We start from the raw sequence: 27,260 nt of genomic DNA, 5'->3' as shown, positions 1-27,260 counted from the left end.
AGCAGGGTGATCTCTGGGGAGTTTGGCCCTTCTTGGAGAGGCTCATTACATTCTCCATTCAAAAACGTCCGAACCATTGCATTTTATGATTCTTCACACTGCCTACCCTACCTCCCACCTCTGTTTTCCCCATGACCTTACCCATGGAAAACTTCAAATTATTTGGCCTGACCATATGCCCAACCAGGTAGGCACTGAATTGGAGATCACCAATGGATGAGAACCCCAAGAATGATCAGAGGCAACAAGGATGCCCAATTTACCAGCCCACAGGTCATTTGGAACTTCTGTTCATATGAGACTATTCAACCGGATCTGGATGTCGTTCACTCCCTATATCCTTGGCTGCTTTGGAACAAAAAGGAAGCTCTGCAATTCTGAAGTTTGAAGAATTTGTATTTCAAGCCTAAACAAAGCCGTATTTAGTACTCAGTAGTAGTAATAATAACATAACAACCATACTGCCTGTATCTATGTACCATTTTAGAATTCACACATTAGAATACCTTCTCATTTGATCCTCAAACCCTTGAAAAAAAGATGTAAACTCTTATAAGAGATTTTGAGGAATATTAGGGAACAGAGAACATGCTGTAAAATTGGAGATGAATGAACATAGTTTTAATTTTCAAAAAGAAAAATGAAGTACCTTTCACAAACTACAAACAAACAGGTAAGATATTGCTCCTAGGCAAGATTCTAGAATGGAATATTAAGATTATGAGTACTTGGGCAGGATGGGGGAAAGGAAGTTATCAATAGGACCCAGTGTGGATTTACTAAGAACAAGTCACATCAAAATAGCCTAATTTTGGCTGAGTGTGGTGGCTCATGCCTGTAATCCCAGCACTCTGAGAGGCTGAGGCAGGAGAATCGCTTGAGGTCAGAAGTTCAAAACCATCCTGGGAAACAGCAAGACCCCATATCAGCAAAAATTTTTAAAAATTAGCTGGGTATGGTAGCACACACCTATACTCCCAGCTACTTAGAGGCTGAGGCAGGAGGATCACTTGAGCCCTGGAGTTGGAGGCTGCAGTGAGTTATCACCATGCCACTACACTGTAGCCTGGGCAACAGAGTGAGACTCTGTCTCAAGAATAATAATAACCTAATTTTCTTTCATGATAAGGCTACTAAATTGACAAATCAAAGAAGCGCAACAGAGAACGTGTACCTAAACTTCAGATTTTTGACAAGATTTCTCATTATGACCTAGGGATAAGATAAAGAAAAATGAAGAGAATGCTAATCTAATTCGGTGACTTTAAAAATCAGTGGTACTGGTGAGTGGACCATGATAGCCTGGAATTCATTTTCTATTGATACACCAGAGAGCTTCATCTTTGGCCTTGCCCTATTCAATATTCTTAACATGAACTTCATTCAAAACTATAGAATGCTATGGCCATCAATTATATGCCTGACAGAAAGCTGGGACAGATAGCAAATGCAAGAGCTCGGGCAGAATTAGGATCCAAAAGGAGTCAAATAAGTAGGCCAAGTCTAACAAAAATGTTAAGTGCTGGATAATGTACTTGGGTCCAAAAATTACCTGAGCAAGTTCCGGGTTGAGAAGATGTGATTTAGCAAAGCAGTACAATATAAAAAAGTTAAACATATTAGCAGAAAATAATCCAATATGAGTTATTCATGTGTTTTGATTGCCAAAAAAGCAAACTAATCTTAAGCTACTTTAGTTGAACTGAAGTCTCTAGAATAAAAAAGTAGTTGATTCTACTCTACTCTGTTCATCCCACACCGGCAGTATCCCGCATCAAGGAACACTCAGGATATGAGAGGATTCAGAACCAGATCACATACGAAATAGTTGAAGGAAATAGGGAAGTTCATTCAGAAGAAGAGACCATCAGAAGGATATAATGGATGTGTGCAAATATTTGGTTTGAAGGGCTGTCATGTGATCAAAGGTTTGGACTTGTCCTTTGAGCTCCAAGAGGAACAGTCAGTGAGTTCATACTGCAGGGAGAAAGATTGCAAACTGACATTATAAAGAGCATTGTAACAATCAGGAAGGCACTTTGGACAAGCACTTTGCATAGATCCTATGGTGGAGATAAAAGCTTTGGAGGGGAGATTGAAAGACTGTCTTCAAGCTTCTGTCTGTACTCATGGTGGGTCAGGATGCCTGCCTTCTCTGCCCCACTTCTACCCCTGCACTTTCTGTGGTGACATTCAGGGATCCTTAACTGGAGTCCTGGCTTTGTTTATGTTGAGGAGAGATTGTACATATCTTGGAGAATGGAAGCTCTTAGGGCCCAAGAAAAGCCTTGCTTATCATTCCCAAAATATTAGTCTATAATTCCTTCTCACTTTAAAGTTTGTAAAATGTACAGTTTGATCCTTACACCATGAGGTAGGTAGGAAAGGCACCATAGAAACTAAGGCTCAGAGAGCTTTGCCCCAAGTAGGTTAGTGGTAAAGTTGGAAAAAGAATCCAGGTCTCCCAGCTCCTGGTCCAGAACTTTTTAATTGTAGCAACTGCTTTTGTGTGCCCCAGGTTCATTCTCATGGACCTCATGCTCTCAGCAGATGCCACTACGGTACCCTGTATGTAAGACCACACAACCCAGGGTTAAGGCTCTAGACTCATGGGCACTGTAGATTTCGGCCACTGCTAGCCTCTTTGTTGCCTCTGGCTGTTGTGATTGCCACCTCCAGCTGTTGTGCCTGTGGTTGCCAGCCTTTATATCTGCCACCTCCAGCTGTTATCTGCTGCTCCCAGCTGTTGTGCCACCTCCCACAGCCAGGCAGCTTTGTTCTCTGCGGTGGCCAGAGTCAGAAGCGGATAAACAATCAGCTACACTCCACCCTCAAGCTGCCCGGGCCCCTGGGGAAGGAAGCAAGCCAAAGCTCTGGAAATCATTTGTTGTGCAGCCCACCACCCCCGGCACCCCCGGCACCCCCGCAAAATAAAACATACTGTTTCCTCTAGAGGGTGCTATTTCCCAAAACAATCCCAGCCAGCCAAATACCAGAGACAGAATTCTGAAGACCAGCCTCTGAGTGGCGAAAGAGACAGATACAGAGACATTCACCTTCTTTCTCCTCTAAGAACTGGCGATCCTTTCCCTAAAACAAAGGCCAGTCATAGCTACAGTGATGATCAGCAGGTTCCCTCAACAAGTACCACTCCCACTTACTGCTACCCCTGGAAGTTCTTCCTGGAGCTGTCTTTTTTTGCCTGAGCACTCATTTATTTTACTTGAGAGTCATTTATTCTCCGGGATAATACATGGATTTATCAGGGCCTTTCTTGAGTAAGGACACTGTTGTTCTTGTGACTCTCAAGAACTTGATCTGTGGCTCCCCTTTGCTTTTTGCTACTTTGCTCCTGGGTTTCTCTTCCTCAAATACACCTCTGACTAGAAAGGATGCTTCAACCCCTCCCGGGGGCAGCAGGTGCAGGGGAAAGAGAAAAGCTGCGCCCACAGGGAAAGTGCTTTATCTTTTTTCTCTGTAGCCTCTCAGCACAGCATTCATGATTTGGTCTCTGCCTGCTTCTGACTTTACCCCTGACAATCTTTCACAGGCCCCCTGAAGTGAAGAGCCTCACTACCTAATCCTTTCTACCTTTCGACCTGCTTCTGCACTGCCCTGCTCCGTGCCTACCTGATGATCGATGTCCTTTTCTTTCAAAACTCGACTCAAGTGTTAATTACCCCCTTTGATGCCTTCCCTGACTCTCAAAAAAAAAAAATTCATCTTCTCTGTACCTCCCATCCCTGCCCCAGAATGGGTTTACTTTACTATGCTTGCTCTTGTACATATTCTTTTTTTTTTTTTTTTCTTTTTTCCGGATGGGATCTCACTCTGTCACCCAGCCTGAAGTGCAGGAGTGCAGTGGTACAATCTCGCCTCGCTGCAACCTCTGCCTCCTGGACTCAAGCAGTCCTCCCACCTCATCCTCCTGAGTAGCTGGGACTATAGGCATGTGCCACCATGCCCAGCTAATTTTTGTACTTTTAGTAGAGACGGGGTTTTGCCATGTTGCCCAGGCTGGTCTCGAACTCCTGGACTTAAGTGATCTGCCCACCTTGGCCTCCCAAAGTGCTGGGATTACAGGTGTGAGCCACCGCGCCTGGCCCTCTTGCACATATTCCTATTTTGAAACATTATAGTGCTTTGAGATGGTTTATTTATCATTGTTTACCATCTGTGTGCTTCTAATTTAATACCACTGACTCTGCCTTTCATCTCTTTCCCCAGTGCCTAGTATAGTTTGTTAAGAAATAGTAAGAGAATGACTGAAAGCCTGATCTGGACAGGCCAAGGCCCCCCTGAGGGCTGCAGTTTTATCTGCCTCACAGGAGACACCTCGTTCACACAGACCTTCAGGAGGAGCCACTTTAGAGTGCGAGGGGACCCAAGTTTACACAGGCTTTGCTAATGCTGCAGATGCTTACAATCCTGTTTTCAGAAGGTAAGAAAATAAAAGCCCAAGATATCAGTCCCTCCTCTCTTCTGGGTCAACTGCTCCATTTGCAGGGGGTTGGGGAGAGAATGAGCTTTGTAAATTGCTACAGAGCTTTGGAGTTGATTATGCTAAATTAGGTGACTAGAAAAGATGCTTCAACCCCCTCCCAGGGGCAGCAGGTGCAGGAGGAGGGGAAAAGCTGCACCCGCAGGGAAAGTGCTTTGTCTGGTTTCTCTGTTGCAAGAGCAAGTTGAGTGGAAGGAGCTTTGGGATATGAATACTAAATGCATTCACTTCCAAATGTAAACAAATCCTTTCTTCTCCTACTTGCTGCTCTATTTTGGTTCCTAAAATAGTTAAAGGGACCATCATCCTACCCATTACCCACACTCAAAGCCAGGATCATCTCAAACTGTCTTCTTGCCTCAACTCAACATTTATCTAATGCCATGTGCTGTGGATTTATTATTTGTGCCTCCTCCCCTTCATTCCATTGTCTTCAAGTCCTAATGCCTTGTGGCTGAATCACTGCATCAGCATCCTCCTCATCTTGTGTCTCCGTTCTTTCTTTCCTCAAATCCATCCTACATTGCTCCTGGGTTTCTCTTCCTCAAATACACTTCTGATCAGGAATCAATGAACATTTATCCAGTACTTTCGAAAGCACTTTCACATTTTATTCTCGTGGCATTCCTATAAGATATTAAGATTATAATTCTTGTTTTATGAATGAGGAAACTGAGGCTCAGAGAGATGGTGTGACTCAGTAAACTGTGGAATTAGATTCATACTCAGGTCCCATCTCCCAAATCCATCCACTTTTCATTTTACTGTAATTGTCTTAGTTCTTTCTCTGGCTCAAAACATTTTGATGTCTTCCTATTATCTATCAAAGACAGGCCAAACCCAGGCTGGCATGTAAGGCCTTCCACAGTCTGCTTCTGAACCTGCTTTCCAGCCTTATGTCTGACCACTTCTCTGCTATGGCACACTTCTTGCTGCAAGCAAACCAACCACTCCCTGCTCCCTGCTGTGCACACTCATGCTTTCCTGCCTTCCATGATCCTGCACTTTCTTCCTGAGCTCCCCTTCCTCCTTGTCTTTACCTATCCAAGTCTTATCTTTCAGAGTCCAGTTCAAATAACACCTCTTCCATGAAGCCTTCTCTGATTCCTATAACCTTAAGTAATGCCTCCCTTTTCTGAGTTTCCATATATGTATATCTATATCCATCTATACCTGTAATGGCACCTCTCTTAGTACATGATGTATCATTTGCATTCTACTACAAATAAGGTCATTGAAAGAAGGATCCAGCATTTTATGTATATATATACACACACACACATATATACATATATACACACACATATATATATATCCTAAAGATTGTGTTATCCTAAAGATTAGTACAATGTATGACACATAGTAAGTGCTCAAGAAGTATTTTATGATTGAATTAAGAGTAGGGGGGACCCCAACCCACTCCAGCCATAGTGGCCAATCTAACTAACTCCATCATCACAGGGCCAAGGAGATGTGGAAGTTCTTGTCTTAGGTAGAATGGATGGAACTTCACTCTGGTCCAGAACCTCTCACTCTGAGGACTTCTCATTCCCCCTTCTCATTTGTATCTTCTCTTGATTTTTTAATAATGTTTTTCTTTTTTCCTTGTGCACATGGAAACCCCAGATAACTAATTATCAACACTAATAAGTACGCAAAGAAACCAAATGTTTTTATCTGTATTATTGTTGCCCACCACATTCAGTTTGAGTTGTGTTTTTGTTCATTTATACAATAAACACTTTGTTGTTGTTGTTGTTGTTGTTAAAACTTGGTCTCACTCTGTCACCCAGGCTGGAATGCAGTGGCATGATCATGGCTCACTGCAGCCTCCACCTCCTGGGCTCAAGTGATTCTACTACCTCATCCTCCTGAGTAGCTGGGACTACAGGTGCACACCACCATGCCCCAGCTAATTTTTTTTTTTTTTGGTAGAGATGGGATCCCACTATGTTGCCCAGGCTTGTCTCAAACTCCTGGGCTCAAGCCATCCTCCCATCTTGGCCTCCCTAAATGCTGAGATTACAAGCATGAGTCATCATGCCCAACCTCAGTAAACATTTTTTTTTCCAGCAATTACTGGGTGCCAAATTCTAAACAAGGCAATGGAATTATGGAGATGGATCAGATGTAGATTCTTTCTGTGAAGACCTTGCAATCTAATAAAGGAGACAACTGTAAAACAGGCAGGAAGTGATAAGTGCCATAAAAAAGGTGTCAGTGAAGTGCAAGAAGAGCTTGTGAAGGGAAAACTGACATCTAGTGCAAAGGAACAGGGTTGGGGAAAATGAGGAAATCCAGGGCTACCCAGGAAATAAGGATCCATTCATTTTGGTTGAAGCGTTGGGAGCACATGAAAGATCTTAATAGGACACACTGGGAAAACAGTGATGTGCTCTGACCCCTCAACACCCTCCTGCTTTGTGGCCAGCCCCTGTGGGTTCCTTCATGGCCAGCTGCAGGGCCAGGGTCAGGTGCAGAACCTTGGCTTCCTCCATGGTACTCTAGCCTGCTGGTCTTGTCTTTTCTCTTTTCTTTTTTTTTTTTTTCTTCTTTTTTTATGGAGTCTCACTCTGTCTCCAGGCTGGAGTGCAGTGACGCAATCTCAGCTCACTGCAACCTCCACCTCCCGGGTTCAAGCGATTCTTCTGCCTCAGCCTCCCGAATAGCTGGAATTACAGGCATGAGCCACCATGCCCAGCCGGCCAGCTGGCCACCATGTTGGCCAGGATGGTCTCGATTTCTTGACATCGTGATCCACCTGCCTCGGCCTCCCAAAGTGCTGGGATTACAGGCGTGAGCTACAGCGCCCGGCCTAGCCTGCTGGTCATTCTTCCTTAGAGTCACTAGATGATTTCTGTTTTTTGACTGTGGAGTATTTCTTCTTGCAAATGTTCGGTTCAGGGAAATGGAAGGAGAGATGGAGGGGAACTATCATGTATTGAATGCCTTCTCTAGAGCAGCACTTCATATTTCATCTTTGCAACTCTGTAAAACAAATCTTATTATCTTTGTAGTTACTGCTGAGGAAATTAAGGTTCAGAGAGCTCAGGTGACAGAAATTATCAGCAGCAGAGCTGAACTTTGTGCCTCTTTCTGGCTGGATTCCAAAGTCCTTTCCAGCATAACTTAATATTAATACTATAGTTTATTTGCCTTCAATGCGCAAACTCAACACTCAACAAGCAGACATGACACCTTAAGCATAGTAAAGGTTAGCAGGAGCCAGACAGGTATGAAAAATTCACCAGCAGTGATGCCCAGGATGTATCCAAGGGTTGGAGGTGACACCCTTCCTTCATGGCTGCTTGATCCCATTGATTCTCTCCTAGTTTTGCATGACTTGTCTTTATTCTCCCCACTTCCTTCATGTGGACTCGCCTCCCAGCAATCTTCTCATCTCTATCAATTGTGCTTCTTTGCTTGTCCTGTCTTGTACTTCATCCTTCCTGTCACTAAAATGTCTCCCCAATCCCTGTCCTCCTTTTCACCTCCCTCTTTGCCTTTGTATTGCCTACACATCTCTCTGGCTTTCCCTTCTTTTCCTTATGGTTTCTCCAGCTTCCTGTATCTCATTCTGGGAATAGTATGCTATCCATCTAATCATAACTCTTGCCTTCAAATTCTTTACCACACTTTATCCTTCTATTCTCCTTCTGTATCCCACAGCCTATTTGTCCATATTAATAGAGGCATTCTAAGCCCCAAAGCCTCCTATTCTTCTCCCTATTTCTTCCCTGTAGAAAAGAGTCTTTTGATTGAAGGATCTGGAAATGAGATCAGAAAGGGAGGCAGATTCCAGGAAGATAGGAACAGTGCCTACTATAGCTATTAACTAATCCATTTATCTTAGGTTTGAAGGTCTTACCAATCACTGTTTGGTAAAGACAAATGAATAGGTGGACAGGGACTCAGCTTGCTCTCTGTCCTACTATCTGTCCATCATGCTTAAGAACCCCAGATCCAGCTCTGTTCTTATTCCAACTTTGAGGGCTTACATAATCCTTGCAGTACTTTTCTTCCTTCCCTTCCTCTCCTATCCTTCTCCTTCCTCTTCCACGTTGGGAGAGCCCTGTATGCAGTGGAGGGGTTTTGAGCACTATGTCTCAGCACCTGAGATTAGGCTGGTCTCCACACACATACTTATCTTAGACACTTGAGCTAGGTATCTGTCCATGCCCAGCATTCTGAAGACAGAGTGAGAGATTTAGGCTCAAGGATGTGTAAAAGCTGCTCAGAACTAAGAGACAGCACTGCCTGGTGGAACATGCGCTGGACTGGGAAGCAAGAAACTTGGGTGCCCATCTCAACTCTGCCACTGACTAGCTGTTACCTCAGTCAAACCGCTCAGCCTCTCGGGTCTGTATTTCCTTCATTGTGGAATGGGAGTTGGTATTAGTTCCACACGTCTCAAACTAGGGCATGCACTAGTGTGCCAGGAGGCACTCAAAGCCACAGGACTAAATTTAGTATATTTCCTGAAGTTATCAATTTTGCTCAGATTTTGAGGGAAAATGCTATTTTAATATTATGCCAACAATATACAATGAAGTAGAATAAAAATTTTGAACGGCTTAAGACAAAAAGAGATTTCAAGGATGTCCAGTGTGTGGCCGCTTATGGCTCATCCCTGTAGCTTCTAGGGCACAAATTCCCTCTCCTCTGCTTTTCAGGACACGTTGGCGAGGTCAGTCTGGGAGGTGCTATGTTAGAGGATGATTAGGTCACTTCCTGCTGTAAATCTCTATGTCCAGCCCGAGTTGCTCCCACAGCAGTCTGGTCCCACTCCTCCCCCCGGCCTCGGTGGAAAGAGCAAACAGCTACTCAGCCTCCTCTCACCAACCATATTATCTCTTTTTTGGATACCAGTTCCAACTTGAAGAGCTACCTTAGAGTCCTCCAGAAAGAGATCAGTTACTTTGGGATGAAAAAGAAGCACTTCGGGCCTTCCAAGTGTTCTTAATGAGGGTGGGGGAAGAGAAAAGGAAGGAGAAGGGTAAGAGAGGAAGGGCAGGAAGAAAAGCACTACAGGGTTATGTAAGCCCTCAAGGTTGGAAGAAGAATGGAGCTGGATTTGGGGTTCTTTTCAAACTTGATGTCTTTATTCATTAATCCCCCTCCTTGCCCCAAGGAAAATAAACAAATAGAAATGGAGCCAGATGCACACAAATCTTGAGGTGGGGAAAAAGAGGATAGTGTGTGTGTGTGTGTCCCAGGGCCTGACTCTCCAGCTGAATCACTGTTGCCTCTGTCTCCCACTCCCTGGTCTCCTTCCCCCTTTCCCTCCCATCCTCTAGCCCCAGCCTGACACTGAGGCCCTGGCCCATGGAAGAATAGGCCTTTCTTCTCTTGTGTCAACGTTTGGAAAGTTCTCATAGTCTGATCAAAAGAAAGGATAAAAGCCTTCAAAGCACTTCCTGGGAGTCTGTGACCTCTGCAGGGCCCTTCTGACCTGCCTGTGTGTTTTCCAGTCAAGAGAGGGAGGGACAAAAGATGGGGCCACATCAGATGTTCTCTGTTTAGACACCACCCCTGCCTGTCAGTGTGAGCTGACCAGGACCACTGCCCCTTCCTCCACCTCAGTCCCCAAGCAGTGCCTTCTGTCCCCTGCAAGAAAGGCACAGTGTTCTGCAAAGAACTGCCCACAGGGTGGCATCTTGGGGACCCCCTGTTTCCCCGGCTGGAGAAGGAGGACTTCCTGGTTCTTGTGGCAAGTGGGTGCTGCCTCTTTGATGCACCTGCCCTCTCAACCTTTCACACTACCCCTATTGCACGCCCTCCTGAGTCATCACCCCTTCCCAGTATCTGCTGCTAATCATTGTCTGGGCCAGCAAGGCTCAACAGGAGCTGGTCCTTTGTGAGGAGCTTGGCACTAGGCAGGGTTCAACTGAGGACAGAGGCTGTACCACTGTCTCCTCAGCCCCAGCTCCAGCAATCCCGGTAGCCTCCCAGCCTGGCCCCATCTGGGTCCTCACCTCAGAAGAACATCTACTAGGAGACATTAACCCATCCCTCCTCATCTCGACTGAACAGCCAGAAGAATTAGCATCAGTGCTAAGAGTCAACTGGAAGCAATGGCATCTATAGAAATAACTCTTGTTGCTATTGTTATTCCTATTGTTACCACTAAGACATGAAATGCTGAAAAGTTTCCCAAGGACACTAGGGAAAATCTCAAGAGGGTCCAAGCTAGGTTAGGGAGAGTCAGGGTGATAAACAAGAAGTCTGTTCAGGACCCTCCTTCCTGTGTCAAGTCTGCCTGGATCTCCAATCAGTCATCACTTGGCCTAGGCCCTGAGATTCCCTATAGGGAGAATCCATACCCAACTTATCTCCAAAGATACTGGTTGAGGGGATCAACCTAGTTGAGGTATCAGAAGTATTTTTTCAGGCAGAGCACCTCAAGAGAGTATACCCCCACCCCTAGTCTCTGCAAAGGGGGCTGGTCAGGTTGCAGATGGGGAGTGTGGAAGTGGTGGAGGTGAAAGGGAACTCCTGCTAATTTCGAGCTTCACCAGCAATTTGCCACCCCATGCGGAAGACTAACCTCCCCACCATCAGGGGATGGGGCTCCCCAGTACCTTGGGGCCACCCTTGCCTTTGCAGTTGCCTGTCTCATAACCTCACAGCCCCTACCCCCACTCCAGCTCACTCCTTTTACTATTAGGTTGAATTCTATGAAATCGTCCATTTAATACATGGGTTCCCTATTGGCAATATCAAAGGGTTCAATTTAATAACACCTAATAACAATAAAAATAACAGTAACAATCACCTCTGTAATATGGGGTTTTGAAATCTACAAAACACTTGCACAAATTCAGAATTACTCCATTTGCTCCCACAGCCACTCTGGGGGGCAATTAAAGCAACAGGAAGCAAGAAGCTCTTGCCAGTGTCACAGCTGAACTTCCCATTATTAAATCCAAGGGCGTCTTCTCAGCCCTTGACCCCAGCAGTCTCTGCCGCACTTGAGACTGATGACTGACTGGTCTGTTCTTAACACTCTCTTTTGGCTTTTATTGAGGTGTGGTGGGAATCCACTGATTTTATCCACCTTGATTAGCCGTTAAGTAGCTCTGCTATTTCTAGGCTTTGTGATTTGGGGCAAATCACTTAAACGTATGGGTTTCTATTTCCCTTATCTGCAAAAAGGCCTAATAATACAGAGGTGACGGGAGAGTTCCATGTGATCATATGTGTCAGAATGCTGCATGGGTTGTGAACACTACACGTGTGCACAGTCTCACCATTACTCTCGGACACTATGTTCTCGGGGTTCTCTCTCTACTGCTCTGTTTATTTTGGATCATCTCTCTTGCTGTAATCTCTCCTCTGCACCTTAAGTGTTGGTGTTTCTCAGGAATCCATCCACCCTTGGCTCTCATCCCTGACCACTGTCCTCCATCTTCCTCAACTGTTTCCCTGCTCCGTGGATTCCACATCGCCTCTGCCCTGTGTATCCAAGTACTTACAGGCTCCCCCTATCTGGAGCATTCCAATTTTAACATGTTCAGACTCAGCGTCCTGTCTCCTCAAAAGAGTCTCTTTTGTGTTTTACTTCTTGTTCACAGAATTACTCTCCACTAGGTGCACAAGCCTTAGAATTACCCCTGCTTTCTCTCTTCCCCCTCATCTGATTGGTAACTAGGTCCATCAATTCTGTCTTCATGACTTCTCTTCAGGTCCATTGAGGCTGCCCTAGTTCATTCACCTGAGGTGTTGCAATGGTCTCCTGGTCCTCCTGCAGCCAAACTCACTGTGCTCACCTCAGTCCTTGGCTGCCTCAGTACACACATTCTGACCCCATCGCTTGGCTTTAAATTCTTCAATGAGTTCCAACAGCTTTCGTGATGAAATTCAAACTTTTTGGCAAAATCCTTCAATGTCTGACTCCTTACTCTTCACAGCCTCCCTGGAATATTTTCCCTATGCAGCCCATATTCTAGCCACGTGGAACATAGCCTGTGCTCCACTTGTCTGTCTCCATGTCTTTGCTCAGGCAGCTCACTCTACCTAGAACACCCTCTCCCTGCTCCCAGACTCCCCTCAAGACTGCTCTCTTCCCTTTCAAATCCTCTTCCTCCTTCAAGGCCCTGCCCCAATGCCCTCTCCACTGTGCAGCCTTTCCCACCTCCCAGATAGAAAGAGTTACTCTTCCTCTATGTTCCCGGGACATTTGCCACATCATCCTTTGTTCTTCTCTAGAGATTGTGAGCTCTTTAAAGGCACAGACTGTATCTTAGTCACCTTTGTAAGCTGTTACCTTTAAATTTAACCTAATTGGTTGGTATAGAGGAAGGAATTAGAATCTCTGGGTGATTCTGGGCTAGGAATGTCAACTATACAACATGTAAGCCATCACTCATCACCCCACCACCCCTTAGCAGATAACACTAATTCATCGCAGTGCTTTTCTTCTAACAACCTCAGAATCATCCTCAATATGGTGATATAGAGAGCCATTTTCAATCAAATGGAGTTAGCCCAACAAATGAAACCTATTTCTTATCCTGGCATGTCTGAGTCACAAAGTTCCCTATGTATTCTTCTTTCTTGCTACTTGCCATCCTGTCTGTGTCACTTACTAGCTATGGGAACTTCAGTCAATCTCTTAATCTCTCTAAGGCTCAGCTTCCTCATCTAAGGAGGCAATAAAACCTTCCATTATGTGGTCAGGATTACATGATTTAAAGTATATGAAATCTGTAAGGCCCTTATGCAAATAAAGATATTACTATTATCCTACTTTGCAGATGAATGAAAAATATTACTGAATTAGGAAAACTAAGGTTCAGAGACATAAAGTCACTTGCTGACATTTGTTTAATGGCAAAACCAGACCCCGTGTCTCCATATCCTGTGGGCTTTTCCCTCACATTACCCCTCCACACCCCAGTGGCCTTGATGATGCTCAAGTTACACCATCCCTTCTATCTCCTTTCTCCAGGTGAGTTGTGGAGTAAGATTTACTCTAGCCCCAGAATTGAAGGGGACTTCCAACCCACTATTCTTTATCCCACCTCTCTATAATTCCTCCAAAACCCTCTCAGCCTGCCAAGAGGTGGGCAGGTGTGTGCTGAGGATGCTGAGTAGAGCCAAGTTCCTTAATTACTATCCTTCAGCCTCTCACCCTCTTGTCTGCCCCCAGCCTCAGGAGTATCAGGCAGCTGGCAGCCTTCTCAAGGCCCAGGATGACCAGGGCCCTGGAGATAAGGTTCTTGGGGTGAAGACTACTGAGTTGTCACCTGATCTACCAGAAGAGTTTGAGAAACTAGGGAGGGAATGATAAGACCTATTCCTTGGAGTCCCAGGGCCACGACAGGGTTCTCCACCTGAGAGAAGAGGGGGAGACTGACCAGATCCCAGCTGAATTGCCCTTCTCTGTACACTTTCCTGTCTTTGAACTTGAAGTGGTGTTGGCTGGAAATGAGGGGTGGCTTGGACCTAGTTGGTGGAGGGCCCAAGAGGTAGTGGCAGGTAGGGGAGGCAGAAGAGCTACTCCCCATTGTGAGAGCACCCCCAGAGCCGGCTCCTGTAGAGGTTTTTTCATCAGCTCCATGCCTTCCAGGAAGGACCATCCCCATCTTCCCAAACAGAGAACCTTTTCTGGACTGCTTCTTAATCTGTATTTTGTTCATCTTTTATCCTTCTCAGTGCCTGCTATTTCTTAACTTAAAAGAGCCTGTAGGATTGATGTTCTACATAACTTTTCCTCCTTCAGGCCCCCTTTTCCATGTGCCACCCACTTCATCCTTTGGAAGTCCTTCCTCTGAGCTTCCCATTGAAGTTTCAACGTTTGGACACTTGGGGGCACTGAGTCAGCCTCCTTGGCAGTCTTCTCTCTAGTTTCCCTAGCTCTTCTCTGCCGGCTGCACCCTGTCAACACTCTCCCTACTCTCTACAATGAGAGGGGCAGATGGGGAAACTGAGGCCCACAGTGGGAGTGCTTAGTAGGAGTGCCTCAGTGATAGAAATCTAGAGTCTTTTGTGGAAGGTACATCTCTCTCTAGTGGTGGGAAAGGACAGAGGCAGAAAACTTCAGGCCTAAGCCAAAACTTGTCCAGAGGCAGACAACTCTGAACTTAAAGCTTCTCCCTGCACTGGCCAGGTCGTCCTAGGGAAGCCCAATGCTTCCTTGTGCTTGTGTGACCAAGGACAAGAGAAATTAGTCTTGGGAGAAAGGATGAACGAAAAGTAGTAAAAAGAGGAGAGGAAGTGGAGGGACCCTATCTCTGAAGCCCTTAGAATTACAGGGGGAACAGAGTCCTATATGACCTCCCTAGCATCAGTGTTATCTATCTATACGCCCCCACTTCACGCATGCACCATGTCCCCAGCCATACGAAACCTCTCAGTTCTTGAACAGACCAAGCTTTATTTTTAGCAAATAATGGGGCCTCTTTCATGGAACACTGTTCCTCTCCCACTTTGCTTAATTTCTCCTCCCCTTTAGGCCTCAGCTTAGATGTCACTTTCTCTGGAAAGCCTTTCTGGATGCCCCCACCCGCAACGTGGGCTGCCATCCCCTGTGTTCCCACAGTACCATGAACTTCCTACCTCAAGCTTTACAGTGCACCAGGCATCGTGCTGGGTGCTCCATGCCGTGCTTCATCCTAGCCTCCCTAGGAGGGCAATAGCATTGCCCTCAGATGAACGGGTGGAAACTAGACTTACACGGGTTAACTAACTTGCCCAGGAGGACTGCTCATAAGGAGTGCACTGCAAGTCGAACCCAGGCCTGCTTAAACCTGCTTAAAGTCTGGGCTTCTCAACTTGCCACTGGACTGTGTCACAGAGTGTTCATGCTGGGAAGCCCTCTGTGGTCATCACATATAATCCCCACATTTTACTAAAGAGGAAGGCAAGGCCTAGAAAAGCTGGGTAACTTTCCCAAGATCACACTGCTAGCTGGTAGCTCATGTTATTTTACATCAGAATCACAGCAACAACCCTGGCCTTCTTCTTCATCTCAACTTCTGTTTTCCTACAAGATCCTTTTCCTCACCCTGGGGTCCCAAAGTGCCAGCTTCTGTGGAGCCAGCCTTGGATCACTATCCACAGAAGCTCTTCCCCAGCCAAACCAGCCACACCCCATTATCTTCAATCTGGCCCTCCCACCTAGTAGGTCTCAGGGTCTCCCTCATCCCTGCAGTAGCTGGCCCAACAAGAAGAGTTGGAATAAGCCGCAAATAGTGAGGTCCACAAGGAGGAGGCATTCAGTGATGCTCTTACTGGGCTCTGTGGAAATGATCAAGGGATTCCTTTGAGGCCCCTGGAAACCCCATGGGGGCTCTGAGAGTCATTGGAACTATCTTCCAGGCCACGCAAGCTTTGTTCAGTAGGTGACTAAAGGGGGACTTTTCCTTCTCATCAGGGCAATGAGTTATCCACCTCTTTCTATCCCTCCCCTTATGCCCAGGGAATTCTTCCAATTAAGTCAAAATTTACCTGTTGGTATCTGAGCAATTTCTTCTTATTTGTACCCTTGATGGAGCTGGAGACCCAGAGGTACTCTGTATCTGTCATTCATATTCAGAGAATTGAGCCTCTTTCCCTGACAGGTGTCCTCTCAGCTCCCTTTCCTTCTTGGGGCTCCTGTTTCCTGCATGAAGAGCAGCCTCTGACCCTCACTCAGAGAAGTCTAGGGAGCTCACCACCACTCTGGGAGGCAATCTTTCAACTTTTTACTTATTCCTTATTCACATTCCTCCCTTAAGAAGGAGGATGGGGTAGGGATGGCATGAGGACGCTGACTAGATACAGAACTAGATTCAGAGATGAGTGTCTCACTGTTCTCTGTCTCGTGTAGTAACTAACTGCCCAAGCACAGCAGGGAAAGCTGAAGTTATACATTGGGAAGTTCTCTTTCTCCAGCAGGAAATATTTGGAGGCAAAAGAATCATGCCAGAGTATAAGGGCTGGGAGAGGTGTGTTCCTGCGCAAAGGAAGGCAGATGGATGAGGCAGCTTAAGGAGAATCCAGTAGCCAGAGGGGAAGCATTCTAGATGAGGGGAAGGGAGAAGGATAGAAGGGCCCTGAGGTTCTCCCATACAATTGTGATGTGAGGAAACATCATAGAGATTAGCACTCAATAATATTTGCTGATGACCAAACCAATATCAGTTTACTTCTCTATCTAACAGAGTTTCTGCAACCATGACCCCATCCACCCTCCCAGGCCCCAGCACACCACTGTGCAGTCAGCCCTCAAGTCTCTGGGATCCCAATGGGCCTTCCTGTCTTCCCTTTTTAGGGCATCTGCCCCCGACTGCTAGAAGATGCTCTGGACCAGAATAGCAGGCGAGCCATAGATACAGCCTACAGATTCTCGTGCAGACATAGGATAACAACTGGGAAGGCCAGTGCTAGGCAGCATGAAGGACTTATAATTGATAGAAATTACCAACTCCAAACCCTAGCTAAGAAGGCTGTGGGGTTACTTTCCAGTGATCCAGAGTTCGTAGCAGAAGTGGGGCCGGTAGGAGGATGGGAAGTGAAAGGAGGTAGGCTCACTCTGCCTAGGGGTAGTGCAAGGGTCAAGGTGACTTTCGGAGGTTCTTTCTAGACCCAGAAGCCCACTTAAGGCTCCTAGACCCGTTCTCACCACCCCTTCCCCTCACCATGCCCCCACTCCTTCCCAAAAAAAGGTGGCTAAAAGAAAGCTCTGTTGGAATTGTAGATAGGGTTGGGGGTGGGGTCATCTGAGCAAAACCAAGAGACAAATACTTGGGGGAAAAAAACACAAAAAAGCTAGAGGCGAGAGACCTCCATTCTACTCCCAGCCTTGCCACCAGCTGCCTGGACACCATCATCTCACCTCTCAGAGCCTTTCTGGGAAAATGATAACTGTTCCATCTACCTCCCAGGGCCAGGAAGGGCTAGGAAATACCTATGTGCCCTGGGCAAAGGCAAAGACAGACACACTGGACCTGTGCCAGCGAGGCCAGGTGGGGCTTTCGTTATTCACACAGAGCTCAGTCCAGGATACTTGACTCTGCTCTGGGGTAGGGGGCCTGCCCACCTGACTGTCTCCATGGTTGGAGCAGGAATGGGAGCCATGCTTAGAGTGCAGCAGAGGCTGTGTCCATGGTTAACGTATAAGCAGGTGCGGTCTGGGGCAGCAGGACATTTTCAGCCCCAGGGCCACATTCTTAAGGTCACAACAAGTGCAAACTTGTTATAACCTGTGTCAGAGCAGCAGAGGGCAGCAAGGGCATGGGGGGAAGGGACAGGGTGCTGAGATGCCTGCGGCCGTGGAGGGGTGCAAAAGGGAAGAGGGTGGGTGTGCAGGTGCCTATGCCAGGGGGTGGTGGTGTGGACGTGCGGTCTGTGTGCTGGGCTCAGTGTGTTTTGTCTGGGCACATCCGTTTGGGTGTGTGTTGGGAGCCATGTGTGGGGCCGCATACACTCATCTGAGTGTATGCCTGTGTGTCTCTGCATATATGAGCCTCGGGGAGTCCTGTGGTGGGAGGAGGAGAAGTGGCAGCCACAGGCCCAGGCTGGGCATATGGAACCGAGGAGTGGGCAGGCTCTGAGCGCCCCTTCCCCTTCTCAGGCCTCACAGAACCTGCATTCCAACTCCCCCACAGACTGCCCCTGCCCCTGTGAGCCTAGGGCCTCTCCCCTCTGTGTGCCCTCTGCAGCCTGCCCTGTCAAATGCCCATCTCCCCAGCCTGCCCAGAGAGTGGGGGGGTTGCCTCCTGCCCATCCCCCCTGGCCCAGGGCCCACTCCCCCGTGCTCTCTGGGCCCTCCGGACACTGAAGCAAAGAGGGGGGTGGTGGGGAAGGCTCTGAAAGCAGGTGACTGTTTGGGGGAACTAGGGGACAGAGCCCCCATTGTGCCCGCCCCGGAGCCGCCTCAATGGAGCTCCCTGGCACAAAGGGGCTTTGACAATGGGCAGGACATTAGTATGCAGAGCCAGCCCCTCAGCCCTCTCCCTGTCCCACAGCCCAGGGGCGGGAGCTGGGGGACTGCTGGTAGAGGGTGAGGGGGGCCCAGGACTGAGACTGAGGAGATCTTGGCCCACAGGGGCTCCCCTGGGGGCACTGCCCAGGAGACAGGGGAGGAGACTAGACTAGGGCCTCCAAACCTGCCACTCGCCCGAAAGGACTTTCCAAATGGAAAAAGCCACAGGGACTGGTAGGAGTGGAGGGGGAGGGGCTGCGGGACGCCAGGCCCCTTGGTCCCAGGCTGGGCTCTAGAAAGAAGTGGGTGGGCAGTCTGAGTCCTCCCACGTTTTACCTCAGTTTTACCATCTATGCAAAGGAATTGTGTGGGCAGGAGAAGAAAAACGGAGTAATACATAGCAAGTTCTCCAACCCCAGCAGAAAGGGCATGTGCTCAGGGTTTGGGATCTTTGGGGTTCTACTTACTTGGGGTGCCACCTTCTTTGAGATCTCCATCTGCTGTGGTTCTGGAGGCTGAAGAAGCTACTACAGGGGAAGCAGGGGTTAGGGACAAGAGTCGCCTCCCACCTGTGCTCTTCCAGGGAATTCAGCCTGAACTAATGAAGGTGGAGCTGGAAGCCCAGCTCGGGGGAATTTGGCTGAAGGACCAATGAGCCAAGACTAGCTCTTCCCAGTATGTATCTATCTCCCCATCTGCCTCCTCCTGTTCCATAGTCTGTGGGGAGAGGCTTCCCTTCTCCTGCCCAGGGAACCCCAGCAGGCACCCCTATCCTCATTAATGCCCTTAGCACCACCAACTGCCTTTTTCTTTTTTTTTTTTTTTGAGACAGAGTCTCGCTGTGTCGCCCAGGCTGGAGTGCAGTGGCCGGATCTCAGCTCACTGCAAGCTCCGCCTCCCGGGTTCCCGCCATTCTCCTGCCTCAGCCTCCCGAGTAGCTGGGACCACAGGCGCCCGCCACCTCGCCCAGCTAGTTTTTTGTATTTTTTAGTAGAGACGGGGTTTCACCGGGTTAGCCAGGATGGTCTCGATCTCCTGACCTCGTGATCCGCCCGTCTCGGCCTCCCAAAGTGCTGGGATTATAGGCTTGAGCCACCGCGCCTGGCCCCAACTGCCTTTTTCAAGGCACCATGTTGTGCCTTGTGGGGCTTCAGCACAAAGGGCAGGGCCAGAAGGCGCCATCTGGGGAGAGACTCCTGGGCCTTGGGTGGTGGGACAGCTGAGAGGAGGGCAGTGAGCGGAACTGAGCACCTCATGAAAAGCAGGGTCGCCCAATCACAGACTTCCTATGAGCCCCAGGAAGAGTAGGCCGGGGGCACTTTGCAGAACTGCTCCCCACAAGGAAAGACAAAACAATCTCTGGGCTTGAGAATGTCTTCCTGGCTTTCTTTCTCCTCTTTTCAGTTGCTGTCAGTGTCGGAAGTTCTCCCTGCTATCTGCCCTCAAGGCTTCCCACTGTACTGCCCTGGTCCTGGGCTCACCTGAGATTGCTGGGAAAAGAAAGGTAAGGTCTGCTTCCTTCCCCGTCTCAGGACCCTACTCCTCCACTCTCCACAAAAAAATTCTGGCGGGGAGAGCAGAGATAGAGCTAGGCCTTAGAACTCCTGGGTTCAGGGCCCAGCAACCCTGTCGACCCCCTCTGGGAACTTGCACAAGTCGCTCTCTGGGCTGAGCTCATATGTGTAGCATTGGATGGATCTCCTCTGCAGCTCCCTGTCTTCAGGACAATGCGCAGTGGATTCAGGGGCAAGACTCTGGAATGTAATGACATCTCACATCATTGAGCACTACACTGAGCCCTTTCCTATTAGGTCATTTAATTCTCAACAACTCTAAAAGTGGGTGCTTTTTAAAGCCCCATTTTACAGATGAGAAAACTGAAGCATAGAGATATTAATAATTTGCCCAAGGCCACGTAACTGGTGAGTAGTAGAACAGAGGTAGAACTTACATGATGAACCACTACCCCATACTATCTCCCTAGTGAGAACATTCAAAAGACCATGGCAGCTGAAGGAAATTAGCCAGGACATTCCAACTGGCCCAGGTTTTTGAAACTGTCTTCTGAGGTTCCTCTAGACTAGCAGTTCTCAAAGTATGCTCCCTGGACCCTTTCGGAGGGTTCCTGAGGGTTCCTGAGACCCTCCTGGAGGCTCTACAAAGTCAAACCTGTCTTCATAATAATGCTAACAATACAGTATTTGCCCTTTTCACTTTCATTATTTCATAGTGTTCAGCAGAGTTTTCCAGAAGCTACATGACATATGATATTGCAACATACTAAATGCAGAAGCAGATGAGAAACCAACTGTCTTTGATTAAGCCAAACATTTAAAAAGATTCGTGAAAATATAAGACAATGTCACTCTTCTTATTAATTTTTTGTGTGTTTACTTTGGAAAATACAGCTGTTTTTCATTAAAAATACATCATTTTGTTAACATGCAATAGTTAATAATTATTTCATGTGTCCCAGTGTTCATTTCTAACAGTACATATTCATAAATAGAACCCACACAAACCAAAGCTCTTTGGAGTCTTCAGTAATTTTTTAGAATGTAAAGTGGTCCTGAAGTCAAAAAGTTTAAGAACCAGTGCTCTAGACTCTAACACACTCACCCTCCCCTCTTACCAGTTGCCCATATCTTTTTTATCACAGCGTCAACCGGGAAGTTTAGACATGTGAAGAAGGAGTGTGCCTGGCTCTACCAGTTGGAACTGGGATCAGAGGTGGAGCTGAGGAGGCTGGTCCAGGGAGAATGCCACACTAAGAGGTCAGACCTATACCCCACTTGGGAGGTGACCCCACATGTCTCCCACCTTGCAAGCCCCTGCTCAGAGGCATGCTCAGGACAATGGGGTTGCCTCAGACTAGACTCTGAACCTTTATCCCCCTTTTTCACTCCAGACGCTGCTGCTGACAAGCCCAGCATCGGGCTGGAGTCAGAGCGCCCTGGCAAGGGGAGAAAGGCTCTCTGGGGCCTACATACCTGCATTTGTGTGGGGGGGTGGGTGGAACAACAATGCTTAGAAGACTATAAATTGGGTGTTCTAAGGCTTGTAATCTTAGGGTGAAGCCTTGTCTACAGGATGGGGTTGTTGGTAGGAGAGGGGTTTCTCTTGAGGTCTCCTATAGAATTAGACAGTAGGATCCTATACACAACCTGCTGCAGGATGCTCACATAACCCTCCAAAGTCAGGCTCCTCCCCCAAGAATAAGCAATCAGAAATGTGTCCTACCTAGAGTCAAACTGGACAGTAGCTACTTTGTGTCTTAGGAGCCAGGCCCTTTGGTGGGTGCCAGAGGGTCCAGAGAGAGAAGAGATGCTTTTGCCAATCTGACAGAGACACAGACCCTACCCTAGAGGAAACCCCGGCTAATGAGGGAGACAAGATGTCTCCTCCAACATCGCCATGCATGGGGAACCCTGGGCCGAGTCGCAGATGCAAGTGACAAGCAAGATGGCAGAGCAGAGAGGGAAACAGGAGAATAGAGGTCTGCAGGAGGGGTGAGACTTGGAATGGCCTTTGTGAGGGCCCAGAGTGCGGGGAGGAGCATGGCTCAGAGACTGCCTGGGATATGCTCCCCAGGAACAGGGTCTGAAGAGTGCAGTTCACAAGATGTGGGGCTGGAGGGGATGGGAGAAAGGCATAAAGTCTCTTGAAGACTGTGATTGGGAAATTTTTATCCAATGCCAATGGATGTGTCTGGGTAGGGAAAAGACAAGATAAAACTGATGCTTCATGATGACAATTCCAATGATAATTTCATTATAGGGTACAGGGAAGGAATCGAGGAGAGAGAGGACTGGAGTCAGAGAGGTCATTAAGGAGGCTGCTGTGGGCATCCAGGCTGATGAGATGAACAGGCCAATCAGGAGATACAAGAAGAGGAGGGCACATAAATCTGAGATAAGTTGTGGGGGCAAACCTGGGCTGGGAGAGGGAGAGGCAGGAAGAAGAAGAAAAGAGTGATAGGCAGGGCCATGGGAGTAAGAATGAGATGTGGGGGTTGTCTTTGACCAATGGAAGTCTTTGACTGAAAGAGAAGTTGCTGAGAATGGGAAAAGAGACTATTTGGTGAAAACGCAACAGCTCAGTTCTCATTTATTAAATCTGAAGACAGGACATCTGCTTGGCAAAAACTTGTGGAAAACAGGGGCTGTCGGTGTGGAGACCCCACCTCAAGCAAGGCCCAGCCTATTGGAATCAAGGGAGGAACTTCATCTTAAACTACTTGATACTTCTTCTACCTTCCCAAACTTCAGAAGGGTGGGACGAAAAAACCTAGTACAGAATCTCAAAACAAAACCAAACCCACAATGAAGGGCTGGGACAAAGCCTAGGAACCAGGAAAGATGACCGAGTAGAAAACGTTAGAGTGGTGGGAGAAACGTAATGGCCCACAACTCCACTTTTTACAGACTAAGGACCATTCCAAGCCCTTTATAATAGTCACTGTGCGTCCTCACAGCAGTTATGAGCCCTGTTGTGAGGATGAGACTTCTTTAGCTACTAAGTGGTAAACTAGGACTGAATCCCACAAAGTCAGACTCCAAGGCCGTGCTCTTAACCATAGTGCCTGCTGTCTCTCAGAGCGGAAAGTAACCCTGGAACAGCAAGAGAGAGGTGCAACAGTCACCCAGGAGAGGCCTCTGACAGTTGTCACAATAATCCCTGTGCTCTGAGCTCCATCACTCCTCTCGAAAGCTTTAAGGATGGCTTCTTTGTTTGGGGATTTAGTTGGTGGTTTTTGTTTTGTTTTGGTTTAATTTTTTGGTCCAGAAAGTGGTCTCTCTTTCTTTCCCAGTCTCCATTTCAAATGTCTTTCCTTTTCTGGGATGTGCTTCCTGAGATCTAACCTAAGTCCTTCCAGCTACAGCCACAATCCTTTCCCCAAGTCTTCTGCATTCGGAAAAGTTGCACAATGGCCACGTATACTCTTTCTGTGCTGCACCTTGTTGGAGGCTGGAGGTCTGATTCAGTCCTCTCTAGCTCCTGCTTCTCCAACCTCCTTCTCCATGCCACAAAGTTCTGTTCCTACTTCTCTCTCACATTCCAGAGCCAGTCCCTCCCTTCCCCCACTACCTCAAATCCAGGCTTCAAGCTGGCAGACACCCACGGGAGGGCATTTCCCACAATCCCTTTCTCTTTGCCCTTTCAAGGTTCTGATGGGGGAGGGGAGGAAGAGGGGCCACCAGATGCACTCTCTCCATAAAGAATGGTGGCAAACATGTAGGCTAAACTCAGATGAGGGAAGAAAAGCATTGAACTCAGCCTGCCAGAGAGTCTGAGGTGACATGGCAAACTCTCATTCCCAGGAGCTGCCCAGCCAACCACCCATCACTGGGTGCTAGAACACTTAGATTTTAAATCTCCCTTTCCTCTCCAATCTTTCTGTAGTTTCTTCTCAATGATGTGCCTTGGCTGATTCCTTCTCTGCCCCCTTCCAGGGCCCCACTGCTATCCTGGACAGTTTGGCCTCAGCCTGGACAGTAGCACTGACCAGTCAGGCAAGAGAAGAATCTAGGCCGAGGAAGGGAGGGAGAGTGGAGGTTTTTTTCTTCCACCCTAAATAACCTGTGGCAGGAAAGTTTAGGGACTCCATTGCCCAGTGTCTCTTTTCCTCCTGACCAATGGCAGGAGGCTCAGCCTATCTTTCCATCTTGTGTGCAGAAACCAAGCATTTTACTAGGAGGCTCAGGAGTATCCTTTGAGGAAACAGATCTTTCTGCATGACCCACCCGCTAGAGCTTTAAACGCCCATCCCACCAATCACAGAATGATTCCAGAGGACTTCATCTGAGCCCACTGTGATCCAAGTGTCCCAGCCTCTCTGGTCCCTAGGAAGGTCAAGGGAAGGAAGGTCCCTGGGTCCTCTGCCAGTCACTTCCTTGTAGCTCACGACAACCAAGCTGGAGCTGTAAATGAGCTTACGCACAGTGATGCAGGTGGGAGGGAGCTAGAATGTGGTTCAATGGGGCACATGGAGGAGGTGGGGGATACCAACGTGCAGATCACTAATCCCCTAACACAAACATATGCACCCATAGACTGGATGTGGGTCAGATTTTTTTTTCCTCAGGGTAAGGGATAGCAGAGGGTTCTGCATTAGAGCCACAGAGGGACTGGAACCATAACCCTGCTACCCCTGCCACTCCCACTCCCCACCCACCCTCCATCAGTGGAGTCATTGCCATTTGATATCCGCTGAGACAACTTGGCTGCTCAGGCTCTGGGTGGGGGGTGGGGGGATGGCTCAGAAAACAGCAGCTCCTTTCAGGACCCAGGTTGGCAAGGGCTTTGGAAGGCTGGACTGGCCCAGATCACCCCCCAACGCACTCTCCCTCCCTTCCTTCCTTGCCACCACCACCAAAGGACTTGGGGGAGGCAGTGGGGAAAGGAGTTGGCACTGCCTGGGCCGTGCCTATTGCCTCCGCAATCCAGCCCTGGACCCTCTCCCTGGCATGATGCCTTCCATCCCCCTCCTCCCTCATTTCTTCCTCCCTGAAGAACCAGTTATGAGTCAGGATGCCTGGTTCCTTACAAACTTGGTCCCCAATACCCAGTCTACCCCCAGAGAAATGTACAAGCCCTACCACTTGGCACAGGATGGTACCCACCATCATGCCAGGAATATGTTCAAAAATCCTTGGAGATTAGGGAGAGAGTTTCAGGATGAAACTAAATTGAACTCAGTGGTGGCTGCTCACCCCTCCTGGGGCTGATTTCATGACAACCACTCCAGGCCCTCCTCAGCACCCTTAAACAAGGCCATCTCTCACACGGGGGCCCTAAATCTCCTGTCATTATCTCCCTCCCACCCAGACAGCCTAAAGCAATCCCAGTGGGGAGAAAAAAAATTCAAACACCACAGCAAGAGCAGACTGGCCAAACATCTTTAGTCAGAATTTGTATTGGTAAGCAACAGAAGCAGGCTTTAAGCACTGACCTATTTGGGGTCCAAATCTACACCAGCTTCTTCACCATCTCCACTTCCCCATCTGCCTCACCCTGCCTGGGGCACTCACTGGAATTAAACCTCAAGACACCAGAACCCACCCCCACTTTTTCCCAGTGTTGTCCTTCTACCCATTCCTGGGTTCAGCTCTCCTCCCCCAAATCAGGAAGTTCCATCCTTCATGTCTTCCGTAACACAGGTGCCCTGGGTTAGTTCTGGTGAGAGGAGGAATGGAATGGGAAGGGGCATCTCCGTCTGGAGGGTGAGTTTATAGAACCCAATCTGCCCTTCTCACTCTAGCAGAAGTGGCCTTGCTCCTTTCCTTCTGGAAATCTCAGTCTGAAACAGCTGGGGTGAGGGTGAGGGGCAATGAGGAGGGATGTCTTAAAATGGGAGCCACTCAGAATGGAAGGAAGAGATTGGGTGGGCAGGGGTCTGGGGCACACCAGGCTTTGGTGTCTCCCCGGTCTAAGCTGCCAGTATCTGTTTCTCTCCCCATGTGGGAACTAGAGATCGTGGGTGTCACTATGTGATTGTCACTGTATGGGGAGTGGGGGAGGGGCTGGGGATAGGAGTAACCTGTCCATATGGGGAGGAGGGCGCACTGTCTGCTGTGCCTGTGTATGGGGTGCCAGGTGATGTGTGGTTGTCACTGTATTAACTAGCGGAGCGGGGATGCAACTGGTGGTCTGCCCAGTGGGAAGGGGCATCGGGAAAGCCCCTTCCTTAGATGAAAGGGCTGAGGTGACCAGCCTGGCTAGTTTCCTCGTGGGGAGCCCTTCCCAGGAGGCTCAGTTTGGGACTGCCCAAGGCGGGAGGCAGGGGAACAAGACGGTACCGCTGAGGCCAGGCAGAGTAGGGACTGAGGAGCTGGGACCCCGATGTCTCTGGAGAGTTAGGGGGACAGGACCCGGCCGGGGCGGCAGAACTCCTTCATCAGGGCCAGGGTCTTACCTTGGGTCCAAGGTGGAGTGGCCCCTTGGATGGGCCCGCGGGGCAGCGGGACAGATGGACTGACGGGGCGGACAGGAGTAAGGAGCAGAGCTGTGCGACGGTCCGGGCCAGGACTCTTAAACCCGGAGCTGGGATCAGATAAGGGCTTGTCCGGGGGCCGGGGCCGGGGTCGGGCCGGCCGGGGGCAGAGCTGGGCCGGGCCGGGCCGCCCCCTGCCTCCGCAGCGCCGGAGCCAAACTTTGTGTGAATGGAGGGGCCCGGAGGGGGGCCGGGCAGGCGGGGGCGGGGGGCTCCGGATGGACCAATGGGAGAGTGGAGCGCCAGGCTCGAGCCGCCGGGATTGGAGGGGCTTGGGCAGGGGGCGGGGCGTGCGGGGCAAGGAAGCGGAGACCCAGACAGCTGCAGGCGCAGAGAGAAATACCCAAAGACAGAGACCCAGACAGACCCGGGGAGAAAGAGAGATGAAGAGACGATACGCGAAGCGATAGGAGCTGAGCTGGCAGGGTGACAGGGGAAGGGAGAAGGAAGAAAAGGGAGGCGGTCGTGTCAGAGATGGGTTACGAGAGCTGTAGCCGGGGGGCGGGACTGGGGCCGAGTTAATGAAGTGGAAATGAATTCAGTACCGGCCCAGTGGCCCTGCAGGCAGCGCCGAAGGCGGCGCCTGGAAGTGAGATTGGGGCGGAGTAGGCCTGGGCTCCCTGGGCCACAGGACGTATCTTTGGGCACAATTCCCGTGTTGTTCACCGTTTCCTAAGTCCCAGGTGCGGTGCTGGGTGCGAGATGCACAGCACACCGTGCCCACCTGCAGCGGCTTTCTCTGCAAGGAAAGATAAGGCCGGAACCCGCAGCGAAGTGCGGGAGGTACTGAAGACTGCGAAAGGGAGAGGTCATTCTACTCAGAGGGCTCCTAGCAGATGTGGGAGGAAAGAGGTAAC

At 48.8% G+C, this 27,260-nt stretch overlaps 1 protein-coding gene across 1 annotated transcript in view; it reads right to left on the bottom strand.

Annotated features, from left to right (window-relative positions):
- The window catches only part of KCNJ10 (potassium inwardly rectifying channel subfamily J member 10), a 30,985-nt gene extending 4,416 nt beyond the window's left edge, over positions 1 to 26,569 (bottom strand). Inside the window, exon 1 of the mRNA XM_033195287.1 lies at positions 26,326 to 26,569. The gene's annotated coding sequence lies outside the window, so the exon portion shown is untranslated. The remainder of the gene's footprint in view (positions 1 to 26,325) is intronic.
- Positions 26,570 to 27,260: the final 691 nt, after the last annotated feature.

Source organism: Trachypithecus francoisi, unplaced genomic scaffold (genome assembly GCF_009764315.1).
Source record: "Trachypithecus francoisi isolate TF-2019V2 unplaced genomic scaffold, Tfra_2.0 Lachesis_group5, whole genome shotgun sequence".
Lineage (NCBI taxonomy): Eukaryota > Metazoa > Chordata > Mammalia > Primates > Cercopithecidae > Trachypithecus > Trachypithecus francoisi.
This window is presented reverse-complemented; position numbering and strand designations above follow the sequence as displayed.